A 20,658-nucleotide genomic window follows, 5' to 3' on the forward strand; every position below is an offset into this window, starting at 1 on the left:
ATAGAGTTCTCTCATCAGGATACATAGTATGAGGCACCTTTTATAGCAACACCACAACTGATCAGACGCCGGCAGTTTGTCACTGAGGGGTATGTGTGTGTATATATAATATACTGTGTGTATATATATATATATATATATATATAATATATATATATATAAACATCCAAGTAGTGGATGGCACTCCCACATAATGTATAGCAGTCTGGGCGCTCTCCGTGGACAGTCAGAAACTATCCCAATGTACCACGTCAATCAGCGGCACTCCAAAAGAACTCACAGAAATGCAGGTTAGTATCAACGTTTTGATGCTTTAATGCATCGTTTCCAAGATTACAAAATACATCATATCAACAAGTTACTTACATAGACCCCGCACCACACCACACCACGTGCACAGCCACGTCATCCGAGTCCTGCCTGAGGGTGCCAAAATCTAAAGTCACAGGCGCGACCCATCGCCTAGGCAACCAGTAGTGAATCTAAAAACAGAAAAGAGGGAAAGGATGTAGTCGATGACAGAATCAATATGAAATATAGATAGCTTGCAGAAGAATATCTCTAATAGAACAATCAGTAGATGCATAGTCAATTGTTGTTAGTCCGGTGAAGACCCCTATTTGTACCTAGTATACCACATAAAAATGTTCAGTCACAGGATCTAGCCCCCAAAGGGAGGGTGTCTAGAGCAAGTTGAACTAGTGATGTGTGGCCAGAACAATACTATGTCACATGCACCAGATCTATGTCTCCTGTGGGAGATCCGGACGGACATCCGTAGTTTCCCCAGATGACACAACCAAAATAAGACAATGACATCATAAAAAGCAATGAAGCCCCAAATTGTCATTAAGGTACTTGGGGTGTACTGTCCCTAACCTATGTATCCAACGTGACTGCCATTGTAACAATTTTTGAGATCTATTGCCCCCACGTATCAAAATTGGGACATGATCAATGATGCACCTGAGGGTTGACAAATTGTGGCCAGCTTCCACAAAATGTCTCGCCACAGGTTGGTCACTTGAACCAGAATTAATGGGCGCTCGAATGGCTGGCCTGTGTAGTGCCTTGCGATCCCGTAATGTCCTGTCGGTCTTGCCGACATAGCTGAGACCGCATGGACATGTGATCATGTATATCACAAAATTGGTAGTGCAAGTGACCCTGTGACCTATCTTGTAGCGAAAACTACTGTGTGGATGGTGAAAATAATCACCTGTCATATATCTACAGGTAAGGCAGTTTAAACACTTGTAACACCCTTTTTCAAGCTCAAAAATTGGTCACTTGCATTATTCCCGAGTCTGCTGGTGTCAGTTTTAACCAACCAATCTCGGATATTCCTTCTCCGAGAATAACATGGCATGATGGTTGTAGTGGATAAATTCATATCACTATCATGCTGAACAATAGGCCAGTCTTGTTTGGAAAGAGAGTTGATCCCATGACAGAGTGTTATAGTGATTTACCCATGGAAATCGCTTCTGTATCTGTACATGCCTACTTTTACACAACAAGTTCTCACGTGGCAAGAGCATGGCTTTATCTTTGGCTTTTAAAATTGCTGTCTTATAACCTCTAGAAATGAAATTGGATATCATGAGGACAATTTTATCCGAAGCAACATTGATATCACTGCATATGCGTCTGGCCCGCAGGAACTGGGAGTAAGGTAGACCATATTTGGAGGATTTAGGGTGGAAACTGTTTGCATGTAAGAAAGAATTGCGATCAGTAGGTTTACGATAAAGGGAAGTACTTAATGTACCACTACTGTTTTTTTTATTTCTACATCCAAAAAGGTCACCTTGTTGATGTCAATGATATAAGTAAATTTAATTGGACTAACAGTGTTGTTGTGGTTATCAATCATCTCAATGAAACTCTCCTTTGTACCAGACCAGATCATAAAAAGGTTGTCTATGTACCGACAGTAAAAATGGATACAATCACATATATTAGGTGTTTGAAAGAAATACTCTTTCTGCCTTGAACATGTACGCATTGGCATATGATGGGGCCACATTGGACCCCATCGCACAGCTGCTACATTGGAGGTACATATTCCTGTCGAAGAAAAATAAATTATGTGTGAAGGTCATAAGTAATAACCTAGACACCAGTGATATATCCGGACGCTTATAATGAGGAGTATCCTTGACCAAGTCACAAACCGCCTCAATCCCTGCAGAATTAGGGATGATAGTATAAAGGTTAGACACGTCAATACTACAAAGATAACTATCCGGAGGAACTTCACCCAATGCAACTAGTTTGTTCAAAAAGATGTCGTATACATTAAATAATCTGGATGGCCCATGACGCAAGGTTGTAATAGTGTGTCTAAATATACCGCAATGGGCTGAAACAACGATCCCCTGGCCGAAATGATCGGTCGTCCCGGGGGGTTGTCCAGTCCTATGTGTATCTTTGGCAATGTGTAAAGAATCGGAGTGTTTGGATTGCGGGGAACGGAAGCATCACATAATTCTTGAGGAATAATGCCATCAAGGACTGCACCATCCAAGCACTCCTATAATTCTGCTTTAAATTGTACAGTAGGGTCAAAATCAAGGAGACAATACATCTCAGGATTATTCAATTGTCTCACCACTTCTACTGTATATGTGTCAATGTCCTGTATAACTATCGACCCGCCCTTGACGCCAGGTCTTATAACAATGTCAGGATATCGTGACAATGATTTTAATGTCAAGAATTCATCAGAAGTTAAGTTATTGCAACTCATCTGTTTGGATTTTTTTAAATCGTTTACACTCGTATCTACCATATTCAGAAACGACTTGATGGAATGATTACTAGAAATAGGTTCATAAGTCGATCTAGATGTCAGTCGAGACACAGCTTTGGGAACAATAGTGGTATTATCAATGGCTGAAAATTTGCTTTTTGTGCCATTAAATTTCTCGTGAAGCTTAAGTTGTCTGTTAAGTTTATATTTCTCGATTTCCCAATTCATGCTGTCAAAAGGGACCATAGGCACATAGGATAACCCTTTTGAAAGTACCTTAAGTTCAGAGTCAGTGAGGACTCTATGTGATAAGTTGAACACTAACGCCTCTTTTGGAGAGGAGGTCATCCTGGCCATCTCTTGCCTCTCCCACTGCCGTCCACGTCTCGTGTAGTGTCGCCTTGTCCTGCAGCTCCTCTGTGGGTACGAGCCCCTAAATGGATATATGGTGGAATAGCCTGAGTATTGCTGTTATTATCTGAGTCACTGGTGGTAATGGTATCTGAATGAAATCCGGGTCTGCGAAACCCTCTACGTTGTCGTCTGTTATAATCTTGCTGACCACTACTAATCCACCTGTAAACTCTATTTTGTTCATAGTCACTGACTACTTTCGCCAGTTTAGATTTCTTAAACTGAATAAGATTCCTTTTATAGGTTGCAAGTTGAAGGTTAAGTTTTTCCAGCCAATTGGTCTGTGGATCTGAAGTTAATATATCCTTGTGTTCTGGTTCAAAGACTTTAATTTCATCTTTTGTAACATTAAGTTCATGGGTCGCCTCCTCAATGACAAGGAGCATGAGGTCGTAGCTGCATTTATTGAGGACTGAAATCCATCTTTTGCAAAATGTGGCACTGTGGCGGCCAATCATGGGGCAATTCCGTACGCAGAAACCGCGGGGAATGCGTTTATCTTTGAAATAGTTGCTTAACGTGACAGCATGATGAAAAAAGTCCAGTTCATGTTGCTTGAGTTTTAGTAAATCCCGATACAATTGTTCCATAGACTTAGTCAAAGCCTCATCAAAACGTTCCTTAATTAAAAAAGACTCTGCATCAGATTCAGAAAAAGACAAAGTGGAGCCTTTGGTTTGTAAAGCTATGTTGATAACTTCATATATATCATCGGCTGTTTCACATCCTCCCTCAGCCATAGTGAAAAATGAAAACAACTGCTGTAGGTCAATAATAACAAAAGGTGGGTGCCTCTCCAGAAAGAGCTGGTTCCTGCAACAAGCACTCACACAATAAACATCCAAGTAGTGTATGGCACTCCCACATAATGTATAGCAGCCTGGGTGCCCTCCGTGGATAGTCAGAAACTATCCCAATGTACCAGGTCAATCAGCGGCACTCCAAAAGAACTCACAGAAACACAGGTCAGTATCAACGTTTTGATGCTTTAATGCATTGTTTTCAAGATTACAAAATACATCATATCAACAAGTTACTTACATAGACCCCGCACCACACCACGTGCACAGCCACATCATCCGGGTCCGGCCTCAGGGCACCGCAATCAGACGTCACAGGCACGACCCATTGCCTAGGCAACCAATAGTGAATCTAAAAACAAAGAAAAGAGGGAAAGGATGTAGTCGATGACAGAATCAATATGAAATATAGATAGCTTGCAGAAGAATATCTCTAATAGAACAATCAGTAGATGCATAGTCAATTGTTGTTAGTCCGATGAAGACCCCTATTTGTACCTAGTATACCACATAAAAATGTTCAATCACAGGATATAGCCCCCAAAGGGAGGGTGTCTAGAGCAAGTTGAACTAGTGATGTCGGTACATAGACGACCTTTTTATGATCTGGTCTGGTACAAAGGAGAGTTTCATTGACATGATTGATATCAACAACAACACTGTTAGTCCAATTAAATTTACTTATATCATTGACATCAACAAGGTGACCTTTTTGGATGTAGAAATAAAAAAAATCAGTAGTGGTAAATTAAGTACTTCCCTTTATCGTAAACCTACTGATCGCAATTCTTTCTTACATACAGTTTCCACCCGAAATCCTCCAAATATGGTCTACCTTACTCCCAGTTCCTGCGGGCCAGACGCATATGCAGTGATATCAATGTTGCTTCGGATAAAATTGTCCTCATGATATCCAATTTCATTTCTAGAGGTTATAAGACAGCAATTTTAAAAGCCAAAGATAAAGCCATGCTCTTGCCACGTGAGAACTTGTTGTGTAAAAGTAGGCATGTACAGATACAGAAGCGATTTCCATGGGTAAATCACTATAACACTCTGTCATGGGATCAACTCTCTTTCCAAACAAGACTGGCCTATTGTTCAGCATGATAGTGATTTGAATTTATCCACTACAACCATCATGCCATGTTATTCTCGGGGAAAAAATATCCGAGATTGGTTGGTTAAAACCGACACCAGCAGACTCGGGAATAATGCAAGTGACCAATTTTTTGAGCTTGAAAAAGGGTTGTTACAAGTGTTTAAACTGCCTTACCTGTAGATATATGACAACAGGTGATTATTTTCACCATCCACACAGTGGTTTTCGCTACAAGATAGGTCACAGGGTCACTTGCACTACCATATTTGTGATATACATGATCACATGTCCATGCGGTCTCAGCTATGTCAGCAAGACTGACAGGATATTACGGGATCGCAAGGCACTACACAGGCCAGCCATTCGAGCGGCCATTAATTCTGGTTCAAGTGACCAACCTGTGGCGAGACATTTTGTGGAAGCTGGCCACAATTTGTCAACCCTCAGGTACATCATCATTGATCATGTCCCAATTTTGATCTATGGGGGCAATAGATCTCAAAAATTGTTACAATGCGAGTCACGTTGGATACCTAGGTTAGGGACAGTACACCCCAAGGGCCTTAATGACAATTTGGGGCTTCATTGCTTTTTATGATGTCATTGTCTTATTTTGGTTGTGTCACCTGGGGAAACTACGGATGTCCGTCCGGATCTCCCACAGGAGACATAGATCTGGTGCATGTGACATAGTATTGTTCTGGCCACACATCACTAGTTCAACTTGCTCTAGACACCCTCCCTTTGGGGGCTAGATCCTGTGATTGAACATTTTTATGTGGTATACTAGGTACAAATAGGGGTCTTCACCGGACTAACAACAATTGACTATGCATCTACTGATTGTTCTATTAGAGATATTCTTCTGCAAGCTATCTATATTTCATATTGATTCTGTCATCGACTACATCCTTTCCCTTTTTTTTCTTTGTTTTTAGATTCACTATTGGTTGCCTAGGCAATGGGTCGTGCCTGTGATGTCAGATTGCGGCTCCCTCAGGCCGGACCCGGATGATGTGGCTGTGCACGTGGTGTGGTGCGGGGTCTATGTAAGTAACTTGCTGATATGTATTTTGTAATCTTGAAAACGATGCATTAAAGCATCGAAACGTTGATACTGACCTGCATTTCTGTGAGTTCATTTGGAGTTCCGCTGATTGACGTGGTACATTGGGATAGTTCTGACTATCCACGGAGGGCACCCAGGCATGCTAATCATTATGTGGGAGTGCCATCCACTACTTGGACATATATATATATATATATATACACACACACCCCCCACACACCCCCCTCAGTGACAAACTGCCGGCGTCTGATCAGTTGTGGTGTTGCTATAAAAGGTGTCTCATACTACGTATGTTGATGAGAGAACTCTATGATATAGTTCTGAAACATTGACCAAACAAACCTGGGGCCTGAGCTTTACTACAAGTCGATGTGAGTAGTGCTGCCCACCCTACTCTCTCTCTCTCTCTCTCTCTCTATATATATCTAATACTGTATTGGGTGTGCCAGACCATTTGGATTCGTATATATATACACATACATACATACACTAGCATGCAAAAGGCTTTGGGCAAAGCTTATATGGTTACTTATATTGCCCTATTTTAATGAATATCAACTTTAACTGCCCCCTAAAATCATTATCATGATTAGAAACAAGACTTTAGGACTTCAAATGTACTATACTCAATTTACCATATCCTTTGTAAGCACAAGCGTATTTAATTTTCATCGCAGTCCCAAAAGTTTATTAATATGCTAAAGTAAATAATTTAGAACCAGTCATTAATAAACTTGGTATGTATGTTGATTCATTTTATTAATTTTTTTTTTTATATAACATATATTTTTCATTGATTTAATTTTTTAGATCTTACTTTTTTAATTTCCTTGTTTACAGCATTAAAAGCAATAATAACCATAACTTTTTCAAAATGAAGAAAAGACAACTATTCACTTGAATTGCGTGGCAACAATCACACTCTTTATGAAGAAGACTATACTCATACTGCAAAAAATTTTAAACTTCCATGGTCTAATGTAATGTATACATAACTCAATTCAAAGAAACAGGTTACAAACGTGACTATAAAACATTCTGGACAACCCAGGTGTACATCAAAAAGGGAAGATAAATATATGTGAGGTTCTGGTTTTGTTGTGGACCCGGGGTGGTAATAGGAGCAAACACTGAAGCAGGTTTAAAAATAAATGTGGAGTTTTTAATGAGTGGCTAAACAGACATGAATGTGGCAAAACAAAAAGTCTGGGTATAGCACTAAAGTGCACTTGGGAACTGTAGTGAGGCAGTGGGAAAAAGTTCAGGTAGTGATAGACAGAAGGCAGTCCAGTATTCCAGGTTTTGTTAGGCTGAAATGAAATGCAGGCTGGAGAAAATATTATCCAGTGGAAATGCAAGTGGAGGCAAGGTGCAGGGTAACAGCTGACACAGGTACTCAGGCAAGGGAGAGGCAATGGAGGATGCAGGAGAATCCAGCGGGGCTGGAACAGGCAGGGTGAAGCAAGCTTAGGTAATGATTCCAACAGGCAGGTAAGTGAGCACAGGAACTCTCTCTCAGCTCTCGCTGAGAAACACATTGCACTGGCAATGAAAGGAAGCTCGGCACACCCTTAAATACCCAGTGCCCCACCGTGACAGGCCAGAGAGAGCATGTGACACACCAGGATAGGGTGACTAGGTCAAATGACCGGAGGCAAGATGGCTTTGCCCATGCCGGAGCAGAACAGAAGCACCACCAGGCCTAACCAGACTAGAGTGACAGCATGCCCGCACAGGACCACACACAGCCAATGCACCCCGCCAGACACCAGCGCCACCATCAGACGCCCCTCACCATAGCATCCTTACAGGTATTACCTGCCGACCGGCGTGCTGAGAAACCCTGGTTGTGACAATATAGAGTTATGGTAGACTTACCTAGATAACTCCTTTTCATTGAGGTCCATAGGGTGCACTGGGATATCATGGGGAATATTATGGTTGGAAGAGAAGGCACCAAACAGCTAAAGCTTTAGCTCCCAGAATGCCCCGGGTCCTCCTCCATATATACCCCGCCCCTAGTCATAGGTCTTCAGTTTAGTTAACAAGCCTAAAGGCAGGAGAAGAAAAAAGGAGAAGGAAGAACAATCTTACACCAGAACACTCTTACAGAAACCAGCACAGGTGGCTCCCCCTCTGCCTTATCTTTTGACAGTCAAAATAAAAGCAAAATTGCAAAGTAATGGGACAGCCTTCACACAATCTCAATGAATGTGAAGTACTACAGAAAGATATAACAGTTATAATTGACAGATAGAAATAAAAAACAGTATCAGTCAGCAGCTAGCAAACAGTCACATACAATGCACATGTAATATATTTACAATTGGCTCTAAATCCACTACAGCAGGGGTTCCCAACCAGGGTCTTCAAGGCACACTAACAGTCCATGTTTTAAGGATAGCCTACTTGAGCACAGGTGACAATTAGTACCTCAGTTATTTTAATTTAGCCACCTGTGGAGAAACATGGATATCACTAAAACCAGAAAACCAGGACTGTTAGAGTGCCTTGAGGACCGAGGTTGGGAATCACTTCACTACAGTAATGCAAAGGAATTGTAGTACATAGAGCACTGTATACCTTAACCAAGGGAGAGGTATACAGGGAGACTGACCCAGACCTTCGTGACCCCACAGTTTCTGGGTGCAATGCATGGACCATGAGCATCTCCTACACGTGGAGGGTAGATGAAGCAATTCAGACACACGAAACCCTCGTAGGGACTGCATATGGGTCAGGGGAGGAACTGCCAGGGGAGTGCCTACCTCTAAGCAGTCCTCCTGTTACAAAGGTCATCTGATCTCAACCTCTGCCTCCTTAGTGGGGTTGAGATCAGTGGAACTCAAAATATTTGAAAGGGGTTCATCATGCAACAACATAATGACACTAAGAACACATCTAAACTGTGTATCCGTTATTTGAAAAGTAAAGCAGAAAGTTCTACAAATTATCACATGGCCTCCTCAGTCATCTGATCTCAACCCCTGCCTCCTTAGTCACCTGATCTTAATCCTTGCCTCCTTAGTCACCTGATCTCAATCCCTGCCTCCTGATCTCAATCCCTGCAACCTCATTCATCTGATCTCAATCCCTGCCACCTAATACCCCTTTCAGACATACGACCCGGGAAATTTCCTGCTCAGACCCGGGAATTTCTCCTGTGAAAATTCCCGGGTATTTGGTCAAGACCCCCCTTTCACACTACAACGTCTACCTGGGAAATTCCCGGGTAGACCCCTTTCAGACAAGAGCAGGGTTTTTCAGAGTTTTACACAGAAAATCACAGTTTTGTCATTTTAAGTGGACGTTATGCTGGCACACATTAATGAAGTCATGCAAAGGTGGGGGTTTGGAATAAGGGGACTGGGAGGGGCACCTATAAGGCATTGCTGTATTTCCAAGCATCTGTGTAGCATGGAGACCTTCTATTGTCTGGTGGATTTGGTGTGCTACACAGCAACTGAGGCATGGCTGAAACTGCTCACACTGTTCATAATCGTACAGTGTGAGATCCTGAGGAGAAAGGAACATTTTGTGGTGGAGAGGGCATCCAAGCGCCGACATTACCTACGCCGGAGGAGAGCCTTGGTAATGTCCAGCATCTCATCCATATTGAGAGTGACCGGAGGGTCATCTCGCACAATATGGTCTCCAGATCGACAGTATGGAGAGGCTTTCTGGGCTACAGTTCAGGGGTTTACAGAGAACCAATGGATTGCAAATTTTGGGATGTCGCAAGGCACCTTTAATTACATCCTGGAACTCCTGACCCCATCACTTACCAGGCACACTACTTGATGGAGACAGCCCATTACTCCGAGCAGGAGGTTTGCGATCGCCTTGTGGTGGTATGCTACCCCTGGCGAGTACCGCACAATATCCTGCTTGTTTGGTGTAGGCATCTCCACGGTTTGTGTTTTGGTGCGTGAAGTGACCCAGGCCATCCTGGATACCTTGTACCACCGGTTTATTGCCCTACCCCATGGGCAGCGACTGGATGAGACAGTGTCTGGGTTTCTGCGCCACGGTTACCCACAGTGTGCTGGGGCAATTGATGGCACCCACATCCCCATAATTGCTCCCACAGACAGCCCAGCAACTACTATAACAGAAAGGGATGGCATTCCATCATTCTGCAAGCCGTCGTTGACCATCGGTATTGGTAAGCCACATTTATTACTTGTAATTAGATATATATTGTGACCTGCATGCAAAGTAAAGTATCTAAAATGTTGTGTGTTTAAAAGGTTTATATGTATAGTTGTAACCGGATTTTATATACGCTTTCTATCAGAAATAAATAAATGTATATATTGTAGTGTATTTAAAAGTTAGGGGTATATTTAATAAAGTGAGGGTTATTTGAAGTGGAGATGTTGGGCCTAGCAACCAATCAAATTCTACTTCACATGGTCTATATGTATAGTTTTAACTGGATATTATCTTGCTCTCACAGCTTCACTGATGTTTTCATTGGCTGTCCTGGTCGTGCTCATGAGGCTCGTGTTCTGGCCAATTCTGATCTGTACAAGATTGCGGAGGAGAGGCAGAATGGTTGGCTGTTTCCTCGTGAGGTAACTATACACACATTTATGTCATGATTATTATTGCTAAACCGATATGTATTATCTTCCATACCGAACCACACATGATTTTTGGGATGTCACCTGCAATTTGCTCTGATATACCGTATCTGCATACAACACTGTCACCTGTAAAGCCTTTAATAATAACTGTAATATTTTTTTCCATTTGCAGAAGTCCAAGCTTGTGGATGGGGTGGAGGTACCAGTCTACATCATTGGGGATGCTGCGTATCCACTACGGAGGTGGTTGATGAAAGGGTACAGCCAACAGTTTGAGCTGTGGAATGAGTAGATCGCCTACACTCATACCCTCAGCTCAGCCCGAATTGTTGTGGAAAATGCATTCGGACGACTGAAGGGACGTTGGCGCTGTTTGTTAAAAAGAAACGATGTGGACATTCGGCTGATTACTGATGTTGTAGCGGCAAGTTGTATCTTACATAACATCTGTGAGATACGGCGAGAAGAATACCTGCCAGAGTGGGACATCGTGGAGGAGAGTGTTGAGAGTGATCCTTCTACCCTTTCATCAACCTCACTTGTTTATAGAACCAATGACATAGAATTGATTAGAAGAACCATTTCTAAAAACATTTATTCTATGGTGTAATTGTAACAAATAAAAAGACAATTTTTGAAACGTTCCAAAAAACTTTAATTTCAATAAAGGCCTTTGTTTAAGTTGCATAAGAAGTTTGAAAGCCTTACTTCCATATTTCTTACATAGGAAATAATGTCGCACAAAATACAACACAAGTAAAAACCAAACAATAGTATAAAAATAAATTAAAGTGCACATTTACTTCAGAACTCAAAGTACTCCATATGTATGTCTGGATTGATATTGGTGAAGGTCGTATTATGAGCGTAGACAATGTGAACATCGCTAAGTGCACATATAGCTGTGAGGCATTAAACAACCCTTTAAAATGAGACAACTAGGACCAGAATTTTTAGTTATATCCTTGTTTACACCAACTCGATAACCTTAAAGAAATAACACGACAAAAGCAGTAACCATAAAATGTTAAACATAATCATATGGGATATGTCTAGTTACCATCACTAGATATACAGTATTTCATTACCAGTTACATATTTCTGTATACTGTGTTTTTGTCAGGAGTAAGTTCCTGTGAGAGTATTAGCAGGCAAAGTATTTTTAAATAATTGACCTTCAATGACATTATCTAATGTACTATCTGTAAATGTTGAGGACGACTGAGGTGTTTCCGGATGCTTGGATATAGGCCCCAATGAGGCTCGACATTTTACTTGTTGCACATACTGGGATGTAGTTTACCCAAATACTGTGGGGGACTTTGTTGCACATACTGGGATGTAGTTGCCCAATTGCTGTGGGGGACTTTGTTGCACATACTGGGATGTAGTTGCCCAATTGCTGTGGGGGACTTTGTTGCACCTACTGGGATGTAGTTGCCCAATTGCTGTGGGGGACTTTGTTGCGCATACTGGGATGTAGTTGCCCAATTGCTGTGGGGGACTTTGTTGCGCATACTGGGATGTAGTTTGCCCAAATGCTGTGGGGGACTTTGCTTGTGGCGCATACTGGGATGTAGTTGCCCCAAATGCTGTGGGGGACTTTGTTGCACATACTGGGATGTAGTTGCCCAAATGCTGTGGGGGACTTTGTTGCACATACTGGGATGTAGTTGCCCAATTGCTGTGGGGGACTTTGTTGCACATACTGGGATGTAGTTGCCCAATTGCTGTGGGGGACTTTGTTGCACCTACTGGGATGTAGTTGCCCAATTGCTGTGGGGGACTTTGTTGCGCATACTGGGATGTAGTTGCCCAATTGCTGTGGGGGACTTTGTTGCGCATACTGGGATGTAGTTTGCCCAAATGCTGTGGGGGACTTTGCTTGTGGCGCATACTGGGATGTAGTTGCCCCAAATGCTGTGGGGGACTTTGTTGCACATACTGGGATGTAGTTGCCCAAATGCTGTGGGGGACTTTGTTGCACATACTGGGATGTAGTTGCCCAATTGCTGTGGAGGACTTTGTTGCACATACTGGGATGTAGTTGCCCAATTGCTGTGGGGGACTTTGTTGCACCTACTGGGATGTAGTTGCCCAATTGCTGTGGGGGACTTTGTTGCGCATACTGGGATGTAGTTGCCCAATTGCTGTGGGGGACTTTGTTGCGCATACTGGGATGTAGTTTGCCCAAATGCTGTGGGGGACTTTGCTTGTGGCGCATACTGGGATGTAGTTGCCCCAAATGCTGTGGGGGACTTTACTTGTTGCGCATACTGGGATGTAGTTGCCCAAATGCTGTGGGGGACTTTGCTTGTGGCGCATACTGGGATGTAGTTGCCCCAAATGCTGTGGGGACTTTACTTGTTGCGCATACTGGGATGTAGTTGCCCAAATGCTGTGGGGGGCTTTGCTTGTGGTGCATACTGGGATGTAGTTTGCCCAAATGCTGTGGGGGGCTTTGCTTGTGGCGCATACTTGTATGTAGCTTACCCAAATGCTGTGGGGAAATTAGCGTGCTGGCCATACTGTGATGTATGCTCAAATGAGGTGGGAGACTGAACTGCATCCCAGTTGCACATACTGGGATGGTTCCCCAAAAGAGTTTGGATAATTAGCTTGTTGGGCAAAATAGGGGGGTGGTGGAACATGTGTTGGTTTGAAGTGGATTGTGCTCAAGATTTGAGCAAAAAATTCACAGTTATCGCGACTAAGCCTTTCCTGCATAGCCATCATTTCCGTTAATAAATTACTCCGCATTTCTCTCATTGGCCATGAACCGCTGCAGTCTGGCGTCCTCTTGTGTCTGCCATTCCGAATCTAGGTCGCGTAGTTGTTCACATAGAATATTTGTCATGGCTTTGTGGGCAACCTCTACTTTGCTCTTCTTTTTACGTGTTGGTACTGTGAAAACTGAAAGTAAAAGAGAGAAAACATTAAGCAACAGATGTAAAAAATATTTGAAACACAAAATAATAAATGGCCCAAATTCTAAAAGCAGCACGTCTCGTTGCATGCGGTGCCCATCCTTGACTACAAGATGAACGCAGAGACAATACGGTTTCATTCAAACACCCTGTACCTGTATAATATAGAAGCATTAAAGTAATTGTTTCATTTACCCAATATCCAAAATATTAATTTCTTTTTACCAGATAAAATATACTAGAACTAGAACATTACATAGATTAACGCTCCCCGGGTATGTGGCTCAGACTCTGAATCTTGCCCTTGCAAAGGAGCGGTCACATCTGTGGCAGTGCTTGGTTCAATGATCATAGTGCTAGATGAGTCCTCATCTGCGGTAATGCCGGGCTCTGCTGGCTGCTCTCAGGAGTTGTTGAAGGCGTGCCTGACGTTGTAGCAGACAGTGTGCCAGTATCACTTGATAAAGAGAGAGCAATGGGGTGGCATAGTGCTGTGTGCCCAAAAGCAGAACTGCATAAATCATACAAGGGCCACTCCATCCTTCCCACACCACTGCGATTACCATTGTGGTCATGAACCTTTATATATTGCTTCTTTAGGCTCTTTAGCTTATTAAGGACTTGCTGCTGTGTCTTCACAATACCCCGGCTGGCCAAGATTTTGGCAATGTTGCTATAGATCATGGCAACCTTAGCAGTGCCTGTGATTTGTGGTTTCATTTCCTCCTCTCCCCTCACATGTAAGAGCTCACGGACCTCCTCCTCCTTCCAATGTGATATGATCTGCAACCACCTGGCACCCCTCTCCTCTCCAAACACCAGGTACTGCACTCTCTCCCCCTTCAGCACCAAATTCACCTTGTAGTGCGGGCTGTTCCGGCATCTAAATCCGCTTTGTAGCCCTATGTGTGGCGTCTGTCCTCCGCTCTACGGCTGCCGCTGACCTATCAGGAACAGGCAGCCGTGTCCGGCCAATCACAAGCTGTTTGGTGAAGCCCGGGAGTAAATTCCCGGGTAGCACAATTCAGACATTAGCAGGGTAATTCCCCGGGACTTAAGTCCCGGGAAAATCCCTGGTCGATTGAAGGGTCAGCTACCCTGGAAAGTGTTCCCGGGTAGGTACCTTTCAGACATAAGCGGCAACCCGGGAATTTGTCTGAGGCAGGCCAAATTCCCGGGATTCTCGGTATGTCTGAAAGGGGTATTAGCAGTGTGATGAATTGAATAGCTTCGGGAGCTCATTCCGAGCGCTATTCAAATCACGTTGAATTGAATCGAGCCCAATGTATTTAAGTCACAGAGCTATTTTTTTTCAAATGCATATCTGTATCTGCTGTGTGATCTCTAGTTTCTCCTTCACTTTGTTCATCTTCAAAAGATCCCTTCTTTGTCTCTTTTCTCCTACTAAATAAAATATTTTCATTAGCTAACACTACAATTTAGTTCATATGTATAGATATTGTTTTGACAGGCTTACTCGTGTTTGCAAATATTTAAAGAAATTATCCTGGACTTTTGTGGTCATAGTATAAACTTAACTTCTGCTTTTTTTTGCCTTGATAAAATCAATTATATTTGCTAAAGCATCACATAGTTAACTTAAAAATATATCTTGGGAACATGACTTTCTGTGTCCACAGCTGGGTAGTGATGGGCATCCCAACCGGCTTTTTATGATCAAGTTTACATTAACTGTGCTGTAATCTCAACGCACATGGTAAAAATGATGCTGTCATCGCAAACTTCTTGATTAGAAAGTTAATTAGCTAAATTGGGGTAAGGTTCTTGGGCTAAGCACTATGTTTAGTGTTAGGCACTAAGTGGGGATGGTTACAGTTAGTGTGCGGTGAGGTGGATATTAGGTTCAGACACTATGGGTTTCTGTTTGGGTTAGGCACCAAAGAGTAAGTTTTAGGTTTAGTCCTTAAGTCTGCATTGTTAAGTGTATTCTCTACCAGAGGTGAGTTTAGGCTTAGGCACCACATTTTAGTGTTTGGGCCATCATACTTACCCGCCCCTGTTGTGATTCTGACAATTGTGATTATGTTTATTGTGTTTATATAAATCTTAATTTCCATTGTCGTTATTAAAAAGCAAACCCGTTTGTACATGCATATCTGTGTTGCCAGTCCTTTCTGATTCGCTGTCCTCTGTTTCAGTTGAAGCTTTGTTTTCTCTCTTTTGAACTGTATAATTCCCAATTATTTTGGTTTGTTTAAATTCAACCTGTACATGTGTAACATTAATAATTAATGTTATTTATATTTTTAAATTATATCAGGTTAACACACCTTCTGTATGTCTTGTAGATTTCTTAATCCTTTTTTTTTTGTTTTCGGTTCTTCTTTCTAGTTTCTGTAACAAAAATGTAAACGTCCCAAAATGTTATATATTTATTTTTTAAATATAACATAAAATAAATATTTTCATTTCTACGAGTGTTTTAACATGTATCCTTGATTAAAAATGATCAAGACTATTTGTATGTCTGTGCATAAACTAGTCATCTTAAGCACCTGAATTCATTCTACACCCCAAATATTTATTTAATTTAAAAAATAAATATTAAAAAAGTTACCTTTATCAGTAGTGTCTTCAACTGTTTCTTCACGAACCATATTAAAGTGTTTTATCTTGTTCTCCCATTCTTTATCAAGTTCAATAGCATCTTGGATTTTGATATTGGTAATACGTTTGCAGTCGCACAACCTTTTCTAACATGCCTCTATTGCTTGGTGTTGTGCCAGCTTAAGAAACTTTAAGGGCAATTTTTTCCCAAATTGAATTTTTAAATATTTGTTATGTTTATTTCTTGCATTTGCACCAAAGAGCAAAGATGTATATAGAAGAACCTGATCGATGAGCGTCTCATTTTGTTTTTTGCTAAATTTTGGAGCCCTTTGGCTTGAATCTTCCTCATGTGAGAAGCTGGCAGTCTCTGAAGGGGATTTATCTTCAGACATCCTTAAAAAAAAGATAAATTTAATGAGTTATTTTATCATTTATACTCCTACTAATATCCAATACTAAGCTAAATTAAAAATGTTTATATTTTTTAACATAAAATATATTTACTAAAAATTAATAAAAATATTGAGGACAATATGATCGCTATAAATTCTTACTGTTTTGGTTCACAGACTAGAGAATACCACCCTTAAAAAATAAGGTTTATAAATTAAAAGAATGTTAATTAAAAACAACTTTCATTATGTCGGCCATTGCCTTCTTATAAAGCAATTTACCCAGAGCCTAGATTTATTGTAAAATTTTAAAATATCAAGTCCATACAAACTTTAACCAGCATAAGCATAAATATCAGACATACTAAAATATTGCAGCATTGTCCAGAAGTTTATTGTTGAATAGGATACCACAGTATGTTGACTTTGTTATATGTTTTTTAAACTATTAAAATACAATTAAAGGCATTCATATGATATTATCCCTGATTTAATGGATACAGGGCGGTATCCAATCAGTTTCGCACCCGCGATATTTTGTCGCATGGTGAGGTTTTCGCCTCCATCGCATGTTTTTCATGCAGAAAAGTTTGGGCGCGCTCCCGCTATGCCCCATGTTCAATTAGAAAAGACGCAAAAACAGCACCCAGCGAAACTTAAACAGGCGAAAAGTCCTGTAAAAAATGGGGCTCAGCCTGACACCCCCCCAAAAGATGCACTAACATTGGGGATCACTATAGATATCCCCGATTAGCCCTAATGAAGGTATTTGGGTTACTTAATGCGCTAATTGGAAGCAATTGACACAACTTAACACAAGTGGTGAAGAATAGCATTAAGCATTTTTTTTTAAAAGAAAATAACTACTCCCAGCAAATTTGGGGTACATGAAAATAGGTACTAGCATATTTTAAAGTAGCTAAAGTGAAGTTTTAAATCACGTTAAAAATCCACCTGCCGCAGGCACCTGCAATCAAAAAACACCTGCCCCATACTTGGGGACCCCCGAGAAGTCTATTTTGCTAGTTTTTAAGATTGTCCCCCAACTTTGCACTTTTTCGCCACCAAATTGAAAGCACTTTTTTGGGGTGTTCGAAAGTCTTTATTTTTTTTTTAACACAGTTTACCTTTGGGGGACTGTCCCAAGGGTGTAGGGGGTTTTCCGAAGTTTGCACCCCAAAACTGCAATTCTGCACTTTTTTCTGCATGCTATTCATAGGCGAATCTTTTTCGCCTATTAAATTACATTGTGCTTTCGTGTACGTGAATATAAGTTGGAATTGAATATGGAGGAAACTTTCCGCCTGGCGAAATTACGTCATCCGAGATACTTTTCCGCAGATTCTGACTTTACGCCTCTAATTGAATACGGCCCACAGTCTTACATTATTCTTTGTACCAAAATCATAAGTAGTGTTTTTAAAAATATAATGCATGAAGAGAAATATATATATGGGTCGTATAAGTCCTGTGTCATTTCTTCAATGGATCCCATCTGACGTCATCTTAAAGGTTTATGTAGATATTAATAACCCTTTTAAGTAAACCTCCATCAGCAGTTATAATAAAAATTTTGAATTTTAAACAGCTACCTCATGATGGCATTATATCTATATTTTTATATATTTTCTGTAGCATAAATAGGCAACTGTTTTATTTATACGTATATGGTTTGCGCAAAAATTAAATATATTTTATAGACATTTTGGTGTAAACATTTTCAATTAAATAATTTTGATAATTGCTATATGTAGAAATAGAATAATTACATTTTAACATTGTTATATACACGCAAATGGTGCAAAAATTATATGGATTGAAGCATTTTTAGAAGTAAAACAAGTTTCTGGGTAAACTTTCTAAAGTAGAAACAAAACATGATGCAATAACTAATAAAACTGGTCACTGCAGCTTACAAAGAGCTGCCGCAGATGGACAACCAGCAGCCAACCATTGTTCACTGAGAGCAGCACTACTGACAGTGAGCCAGGGGTGGGGCTGTCCTATGTGCTGAAGCGGATTGGCTGATGAGAGTGCATGCAGTCTCTGTGTTTTGCACTCTCTTTTTAAGTTGTGATTCACTATACAAGAAGGAGAGAGCCAGCTGGCAGCCCAAACAGAGTGACAGCAATACACCGTGTCACAAAAAAAAAATAATAATAATAAAAAAAAAAACTTTGGAAAAACAAGCAAAAACATTGTGGTAGAAAGCTATCGATGTTGACGAAACATTGGATCTTAAACATTGCAGGGTTAAACATTGCATAGTAGAAACATGTGACCGATGGTTCTGATAAAACATCAAATGATTTCCATCCCCACTATGCATATTCACAAGGGTTCTGTTAGTTAAGTATATTAGGCGGACGCAACATTCAATTGTAAAGCGCAACGGAATATGCTGCACTATATAAGAAACTGTTAATAATAATAATAATGTTTCCATCATTCATTTATTTCCCTATATATTATGGCTCAATGTTACAGAACATAAGCTGCGTTAGGGTTGTACATGATCCGGACCACGCTAATGTGCTTCTTGGTTCCGACAGTAAACTTACGCGCCTAGTCCTGTCAACCGATGTAGATGCTGCGTCACTGACAGTTCATCCTGGACACGTCGCCTTCCCTTCCGCATGTCATCCATCAAGCATACCGCCATTAAAACATTTATCCTCATGGCTCCATGCTGCTTACAGCTGGGATAACCCAGCAGTAAGCAGCGTGGATGTGTTAGGTGAAATGGTTTAATTAAGGTTTGTTTGCTGGATGCCATGCGGGCGGGAAGGTGACTTGTCCAACATGGTTCCGTGAAGTTTTTTTTTTATGGCGGCATATGCAGGACGCCATGCGTTCGTGAAGGCAAAGTGTCCTTAATGAACGGTAAGTGACGCATCATTTATATAGATTCACAGGCCTTACAGCATAAATTTAGTGACGTAAAGAACAAGCACAATAGCGTTGCCCAGATCCTGTTTACCCCAAACGCTGCATATGATCCATAACATTAACCCATTTTAGATAAGGACAGGTATGGCGGAATTATTAACGTTGCATCCGTGTAATAAATGTAACTACCACGAACCTTGTTTATATGCATTTAAAAGGGGTCATTACCAGGGAAAGAAGCATTAGAAGTGTTAGTTTTGAAAGGGGGGTACAAGATAGGCTTATGACAGTTGAAAAAAAGAGCGTTGGAAGAAAGAGCCCATATGAAATAAAGCGATAGTTGTTTGGACGCGGACAGGGGTATGCGCGTTAAAAAAAACACTTACTTACCGTAAGGATACCAAGGATTTTGTAAATAAGTTATTGTTCTCCTAACAGTCTCTAAGGCTTGCTCGTGGTCACCGAGCAATCAAAATGGCGTCTATTCTAGGGCGTGTGTAAATTTTTATAGTGGATGATTGAATCCTGGGTAAATATTAACCTTCAAAGCTTAGCATGAAGTGTATTATGCAAAAAAAATAATACATAAAAAAAAGTGAAAGTGTAGCGATCTTTGACATTATCAGGTAATTGTTATTTATTTAATTTTAAATGAGATGTATTAGTTGTATATTCAGAAAGCCTTGGAGACTGATAATATAATCAGAATTTTAAGGATTGCATGAGGCAGAAGAAGTTGTATTTTTTCTATTTTTAAAAAATACACTTTATACTACAAAATATTGTTTTAAACACATTTTTAGTTTGAACTTAATTTCTTTAGGCACAAAAATAGTACTATTTTCTATCATTTTTCTGACCTTATGCCAATATGCATATTACAGCCATTATAGACACTTTAAGAACACTTTACAATTATAATACGGACATTAATACACTATATTGATTTGTAGTGTTAGTTCTGCTGTCTGTTTATGACTTATGTTACATCATGTTTAATGATATGTTCACTTTTGCACGGTGCACACCTGGTCCACTACCTCGGAATTGTTGTCCGCAGAGTATGTGGAGGCTTATAGCCGTAACCAACATGCGTGTATATGGCAGAGCCGGGTTGCCATTGTAATTCACCATGACAACAATGCTCCCA

At 40.8% G+C, this 20,658-nt stretch overlaps 1 long non-coding RNA gene across 1 annotated transcript; it reads right to left on the reverse strand.

The window, feature by feature from the left end:
- Positions 1-11,403: 11,403 nt before the first annotated feature.
- On the reverse strand, positions 11,404-16,973 carry LOC148453582 (uncharacterized). Its single transcript, XR_015874903.1, has 3 exons — positions 16,235-16,973; positions 15,948-16,011; positions 11,404-13,642 (listed from the first exon to the last, which is right to left on the reverse strand). It is a non-coding gene; the product is annotated as an uncharacterized LOC148453582 (long non-coding RNA).
- Positions 16,974-20,658: the final 3,685 nt, after the last annotated feature.

Source organism: Taudactylus pleione, unplaced genomic scaffold, assembly GCF_031769625.1.
Source record: "Taudactylus pleione unplaced genomic scaffold, aTauple2 ptg001127l, whole genome shotgun sequence".
In the NCBI taxonomy this organism is placed as follows: domain Eukaryota; kingdom Metazoa; phylum Chordata; class Amphibia; order Anura; family Myobatrachidae; genus Taudactylus; species Taudactylus pleione.